The sequence below is a fragment of the Nicotiana tomentosiformis genome, chromosome 9, assembly GCF_000390325.3.
Source record: "Nicotiana tomentosiformis chromosome 9, ASM39032v3, whole genome shotgun sequence".
Lineage (NCBI taxonomy): Eukaryota > Viridiplantae > Streptophyta > Magnoliopsida > Solanales > Solanaceae > Nicotiana > Nicotiana tomentosiformis.
Genome location: NC_090820.1, coordinates 11,795,810 through 11,802,693, shown reverse-complemented (window position 1 = coordinate 11,802,693; position 6,884 = coordinate 11,795,810).

The following is a 6,884-nucleotide window of genomic DNA, read 5'->3' as shown; positions in this document are numbered from 1 at the left end:
CTCATCAAATTCGGCAGACAAGTCATATATATTATAATGGAGCTATATCAGGCTCCGGAACCAAAATACGGACCCGAGGTCAATAAATCCAACATCAATAATTTCTTAGAAATCATTAAGCTTTCAAGCTTTTAATGTTTCATCAAAATTCCATAACTCGGGCTAGGGACCTCGGAATTCGATTCCGGGCATACCCCCAAATCCCAAATCATGATATGGACCTACCGCAATTTTCAAAATACTGATCCGGATCTGTTTGCTCAAAATGTTGACCAAAGTCAACTTAGTTGAGTTTTAAAGCTCTATTTCCCATTTTAATCCATTTTTCACATAAAAACTTTCCGGAAAAATGTACACACTGCGCGCGCAAGTCTAGGAATGATAAATGGTGTTATTTGTGATCTTAGAACATAGAATTACTTATTAAATTTAAAGATGACATTTTTGGTCATCACATGTGCCTTTTCAATGTATCCGTTCGCTTCAAACTAGAGCCCTGTAATAGGTCTTACCATCATTTCTTTGCCTTTATTTTGACATGAAGTTATACCGAAAAGTATTCAAAGAAAAACAACAATGGAGAATGAGTTTAAACAAGAGGTGTCCCTTTCGGGGAATAAAAATTAAAGAAGGACTTATCTGGGAGTACATGCGGACTTCAATGAGCATGACATGCCTTTTGGACTGGACGCTTGATCTTTGTAAACTGTCTGAACCTTAGAAATTCATCACAACTTTTGCCTCGAAATCGAGAAACCTTGCCTGGGACTGTGTCGATGCTAATGGCTGTGAGGATCCTCTTTTCGATCAGTGGCGCCCTTTGTGGGTTTTCACCAGCTGACCTCTGTCTTCTTACCATTGCCTTATAGTGCTCATTCCGAGTTTTCACTAAAAAGACTCTCTCAGTTTAGTTTCTTTACTTACCATCGCCTTACGGTGCCCATGAAAGTTTTCACCAATAAGTCTTTCTCATTTTATTTCTCTCATTTTGGTTGCACCAGATCTAAGTAACTGTATCCTCCAATTTTGAACATTCTCATTAATTGATCAGAAGGACATGAAAAGGATTTGGGTAAAATGATTTGGATTGAATTACAACTTTGGAACCTCTCAGGCGAGACCATCGTCGAACCATTGTAACATATGCCCAAGTTTTCACATTTGGGGAATGTGAATTTTTGTTTTGGTGTGACTGAAACCTAGAGAGAGGCTGCCTACGTATCCTTTCGGAATCAAGTCGAACGTAGTTCAATGAACTTTGTTTTTTATTTTCTTTTGTCTTTTTCTTTCTCTTTTTTATCTTTTTCTTGTTTTCTTCTACAATTTTTTTTTCTTCTTTGTTTTTTTTTTCTTTCTTGTTTCTTTTTTTAGTAACATCTTCAGGTTCCAAAGAGGGTAACCAAAGAAAGGTAACCGGCTCAAAGGGTTGGCAAAATGGTTAATGGTATTTGGGTAGCGAGAATGAAAGACTTCGTCGTTCCAATTAGAGAACATTAATGCTACATAGAGGGTCAAACATAATACCTTTTGACTGCATCCGCGTTGTTTCGGGGACATTTCCTTCGATGCTTCCCAGGTACAACGCTCTCTTTTGGCAGTACTCTCGTTACAATGTATGGACCTTTCCAATTTGGAGCTAATTTTCCTCTAGCTTCTTCATTAGTTGGGAGGATACGTCTCAGAATGAGTTGTCCTATTTCAAATTTCTTGGGCCACACTTTCTTGTTGTAGACACAAGCCATTCTTTGTTGGTACAACTTCCCGTGGCAAACTGCGGCCAATTATTTTTCATCAATCAATGTTAATTGTTCCAATCTGTTCTTGACCTTATCTTCATCCTCAATCTCGGCTTTAACAATGATCCAAAGAGAGGGAATATCAACTTCGTTCCAATTTTCTATTTATTTTCTTACAAGCCTTATCTTCAAAACATTCTGTTTCTTGACTCATTATTTTGGGGTCTGACAACGTTTTAAGATCTAGGCATGAAGTCTGCAAGCATGTCATGTTATTAAAACCTACATTAACAGAACTGAAAAGAGAATAAGAAAGGTGACAAGATTAAGAAAAGACATATTCCTGGTCAATGAAATATTAATTTCATTTGATTTTATTTTTAAAATTTTTAAAGACAGAAGGGTTTACATCAGAAAGAAAAGTAGTGAAGTAAAATATTCGGATTACACCCTGAAATAATTCGGATGCAGAAAAAATAGCAAGACCGACTACCGAGACTCCCATATGACAGAGAACTTTTTAGGTTTGGCGCCTGTTTTTAGGTGTCTCTTTTTCCGCAGTAATGACTACTATGGCTTTCAATGCTGGATCATCAATTCTTTAACCGCCATTTTGAGGGTCTGTATCATGTCTCACTGCTCCAGAGTGGTATTCATATCTAGCATCAACTTGATGTGTGGGGGACTCGGGGTTTGGCCGGTTAGGAGCCACTGGCTATAGCAGACCTAGCCTGATAAGCTTTTGAAACAAACTTGAGTATGATTCATCAATAGGGGTGAACTGATTCCTTCTGAGGTGCTCTCTTGGGCAAGGATTGTATTGGGGAACATTTGGTTGGGGATTATATGGAGCTTGGTAGGGACGGGCATTTCTGGGAGTTGGAGCTCGATTTTATGTATAATGTTGTGGCCACATGTAAGGTTGCGCGTTCATCACTGCATAGGGAGGCGGAGCCACAACATAAGCAACATCTTGATGAGGATAATAGTGTTGTGGGACCTTAGGAAGCATATATGATTGGTTGAATTACCTACGGGCCCCTCGAGCTCGAAGCCATCATGGCTCCCTTTTCCCTCTTGTTTCTGTTCATCAAACCCCCCGAACCATTCTGAACGGTCTGTAATGTGGCCTTCAAGGCAACATGACTCAAGATTCGGCCCGTTTTTAAACCATTTTCGACCATCTCCCCAATTTTTATAGCCTCGGCGAACGGATTACCCATAGCGGACATCATGTTCTGGAAGTAGTCCGCCTTTTGGGCCTGTAGAAAGACCGTAATCATTTATGCTTCGTCCATTGGAGGCTTTACCCTGGCAGCTTGCTCGCGCCATTTGACGGCATATCCACAGAAACTTTCCACGGTTTTCTTTTTCAAATTGGACAAAGAGTTCTTTTTTTTGGATTTTTTTACTCTTGCTTTCTTTTTTTTTCTTTCTTTTTTTTGGTTCTTTTTCGCTCTTTGTTTTTCTTTGTTATTTTTGTCACTCCTTTCTTTCTTTCTTTTTTACTCTGTTTATTTAATGGCAATGATCGAATCCGATGGGAATTGCCTACGTATCATGACGCCGCATGAATTAGATCATTACGTAGTTCAGGAGAAGTTCGGGAATAAAGTAAATAAATTAACTCTTTTTTCCTTTATTTTTTTTTTCATATACAAAACAGATCATGAAAGCTCCTAACAAGGAAAATATTTTTGAATTTTGGATTTTGAATTTTGAATTTGTTTTTTGGAAAATATTTGAAAGGAAAATTCTTTAAGAAAAAAAAAATTGGATTTTGATTTTTAATATATTTTTAATAGTTTTTTGGGAATTTTCGAAAGAAAGAAGAAAGAAAATATTTTTGATTTTGATTTGAATTTTTTTCTTTTTTTTTTCGAATGAAAGACTTCGGAAAAGAAGGAAAATATTTTTGGATTTGATTTTTTTTTTTTTTTTGCATTTTCTAAGGAAAGAATTCTAAAAAGGAGTTAAAGAAAGGAACAATATTTTTGGATTTTTTTTAAAAATTGGGGCTGGAACCGATGAGGTTTGCCTACGTATCTCACATCCGGTGAGAATCAGACCTGCGTAGTTCATTCAAAACCGACTATATTCTCTTTTGATTTATGAAAATTAATCATTTAAACCATAGAACTAGACCACATCGCCCCCTTATTTTATTTTTAATTTGTTTCTTCTTTTAACGGACATTTGTACAAAAATTGAAGAATTTCTCTCTTGTTCATTCAACTGATTTATCCTAAAGCTGGTCAACATACAAGCCTCCCAATTAATGCAACAGGTAGCACATAAGATGAACATATTGATCTCAACAAGGTACCTGTCCTGAAACAGAACCCGACCCATGTGTCGAGCGCTACTAAGTCAAATGCACATGATTAAATAAAGCGAACCTACTAGGGATATCCGGCATGAGGTTTAATCTTCTTGGTTTAAATTCTGGTGGATAAGATGTCTAGATTGCTTACTCGAGCGGACAACTCGAGAAGGAGGAGGGTCAGCGTACCGGTAGCATTGCTTTCCGGCTTAGCTGGTAGTGTTCCCTGCCTAAAATATGCGAGACTAAAATCCTTCACCGGGTGACAAGCACCTCGGCTATCTCAAAGAAAGCGGGCTATGTCAAGCAAATGCCCAAATTTATAGGTACAGATCAACAATATCAAAGTGGTAAAAAGCGAAAAAATAGCACATTAGGCCCAAATAAATCACAGTATATACAAAAATTAATAAAGCCAAATAAAGTCAATGTACAAGCTTGAATTCTTGAGAGTCCTCAGCAGAGTCGCCAGAACTGTCACACCCCTTTTCTACTCCCCCAAAAGATATATGTTATGGATTGTGGGTTAAAGAGCTTTTCCAATTAAAGTGCCAATTTTGAAATAGGGATTATTTGTTATTCAGAGTCGCCACTTGGAATTGATTTTTGGTGTTCGAAGTCACCTTTTATTTGAATCCCTAGTCAAAGAAAGGTTTGACTCTTTTATTATTGGTCTGTGAAAACAAAGTCCGGATAAAAAATTTTGTTGACTGGGGAGAAGGTGTAAGGCATTCCCTGACTCTCGTGGTTCTAGCACGGTCGCTTTATTGACTTAAACTTGACTTAAATTAATTTTGGATAAACTCTAATTTATTGGTTTCCATGTGTTTATCTATCTGCTTTAATTATTAAAATATGGAATTATCTTTGAAACGAATCACGTGTGTGAATCCGTTTAGTTTATTGTGCCAAAACATGTCACGCGTACGTGTACAAAATTAATAGCATTTTATTATATTAAGATTATTTTGGCCAAAGTTGCGCGAACACATACTTTATTTTCAATTTTGGAAATCACAATTATGTCACACGAATGTATACATAATCCCGGTAAACTAATTAAAAACGCGCCTAAAGCACTCTAACAGTGTTCATTATTCTTCCTAAACTTTGAGATTATTGTAAGGTCAGGAATTATGAAATTAGTTTTGGAAGGGTATAATATTTGATTATTATAATTATGGTATAAATAGGGACATTGGGCTAGTTTTGTATTCATGCCCCTTATTAAGCCCAAAGTTAAAATAACCATCAACTTAAAACATTCTACCCGGCCGGTCGTTTTGACTATTGCAATCCCGTCCCCCATTTACTGCTCAAATTGTGAATTACAGTTGTTATTTGGCTTGCCGGGGTAATTGGTTTGGGCTCGGTGATGTTTTGAAATGACTTGGAGCGCTTAGTTCCAAGGTTTAGAATTTAAGTTGAAAAGGTTGATGGGATGCTAACTTATGTGTAACGACCACGGAGAAATTTTGCTAAGGAAATTAAGGTTTGGTGGTGCCGAGGTAGATCGATTAGTACAAAGATTAAAGAAATTTCTCGTGGCGAGCTTGCGAGCCGCGGCTCGGACTTTTTAGGTTGAACAATGCACCGATGTGTAAAGGAAAATTCTGTCGGAAAAAGGACATTTCTGCGACCACTATGCGATCGTAGAATTACTCTGCGGATCGCATAATGGTCGCAAAGTGGAACAGGAGAAGGGCAAGATTTGAGGAAAATCCGCGGTACACTATGCGATCGTAGACCTATTTTGCGGTGTATTATGCAATTGTAGAACAAGTATGCGGATCGCATAATGACTGCAGACCGAGTCAGTAACGCCCAGCTTTGAAGGCCAAATTATGCGGCCGGTATGCGGACCGCATACCTGTTATGCGATCGCATATGCGACCGCATAACTGCGTCGGAGCTTCCATTCTTTCTAATTTCTGACTATGCGACCGCATAACTGCGTCGGAGCTTCCATTCTTTCTAATTTTTTACTCGACCCAACTTCGATTTATAGCCCTTGAAGCTCATTTTTTAGCCAAAATCTGATATTTTAGAGAGAGGTGAGAGCATTTTAGAGAGAGAAAGTGAAGACTTAGTGATTTATCCATCAATTCTTGTTCAAGGTTTAAAGATTTCACAAGGATCTTACTAGGGCTTCAAAGAGGTAAGAATTTCATTCCCTAATTCTTCAATTTTGGGTTTGGAGTAAAGATGGGTGATTAATAGTATGATTCTTGGGTGTAGAGTATCATATATACATACCAATAAGGTTGTGGAAAGATTGTTAAGTTCAAATGGGTAAGGATTGGGTTGAAAATGGTAGAAATCTTCATAGATTTTAATTGAAGATTTGAGAGTCGAGTTGGTGTCGGATTTTGGTGAAATTTGTATGGTTGGACTCGTGGTTGGATGAGCGTTCATATTCTATAACTTTTGTCGGGTTCCGATACGTGGGTCCCACAAGCGATTTTTGAGTTAATTATGGATTTTATTGGAAAAATTAGTATCTCTTTATGGAATTAATTACAATAATTGATATTGACTGAATCAAATTAATTGTGGCTAGATACGAGGCTTTCGGAGACCAATTCTCATGGAAAGGGCATAGCGGAATAAAGAATTACACGGGTTGAGTTAAGTAACAATTATAAATCTGGTCCTGAGGGTATGAAACCCTGGATTTTGGTATCATGTTATTATTTTGGAGGTGGCTCACATGCTAGGTGACGGGTGTGTGGGCGTGCACCGAAGGGATTATGACTTGGTCCATCCCGGAAAACTGTAAAGTTGAATAATTTATTGTTAGCTATATGATCTCTATGTGTTGAAGA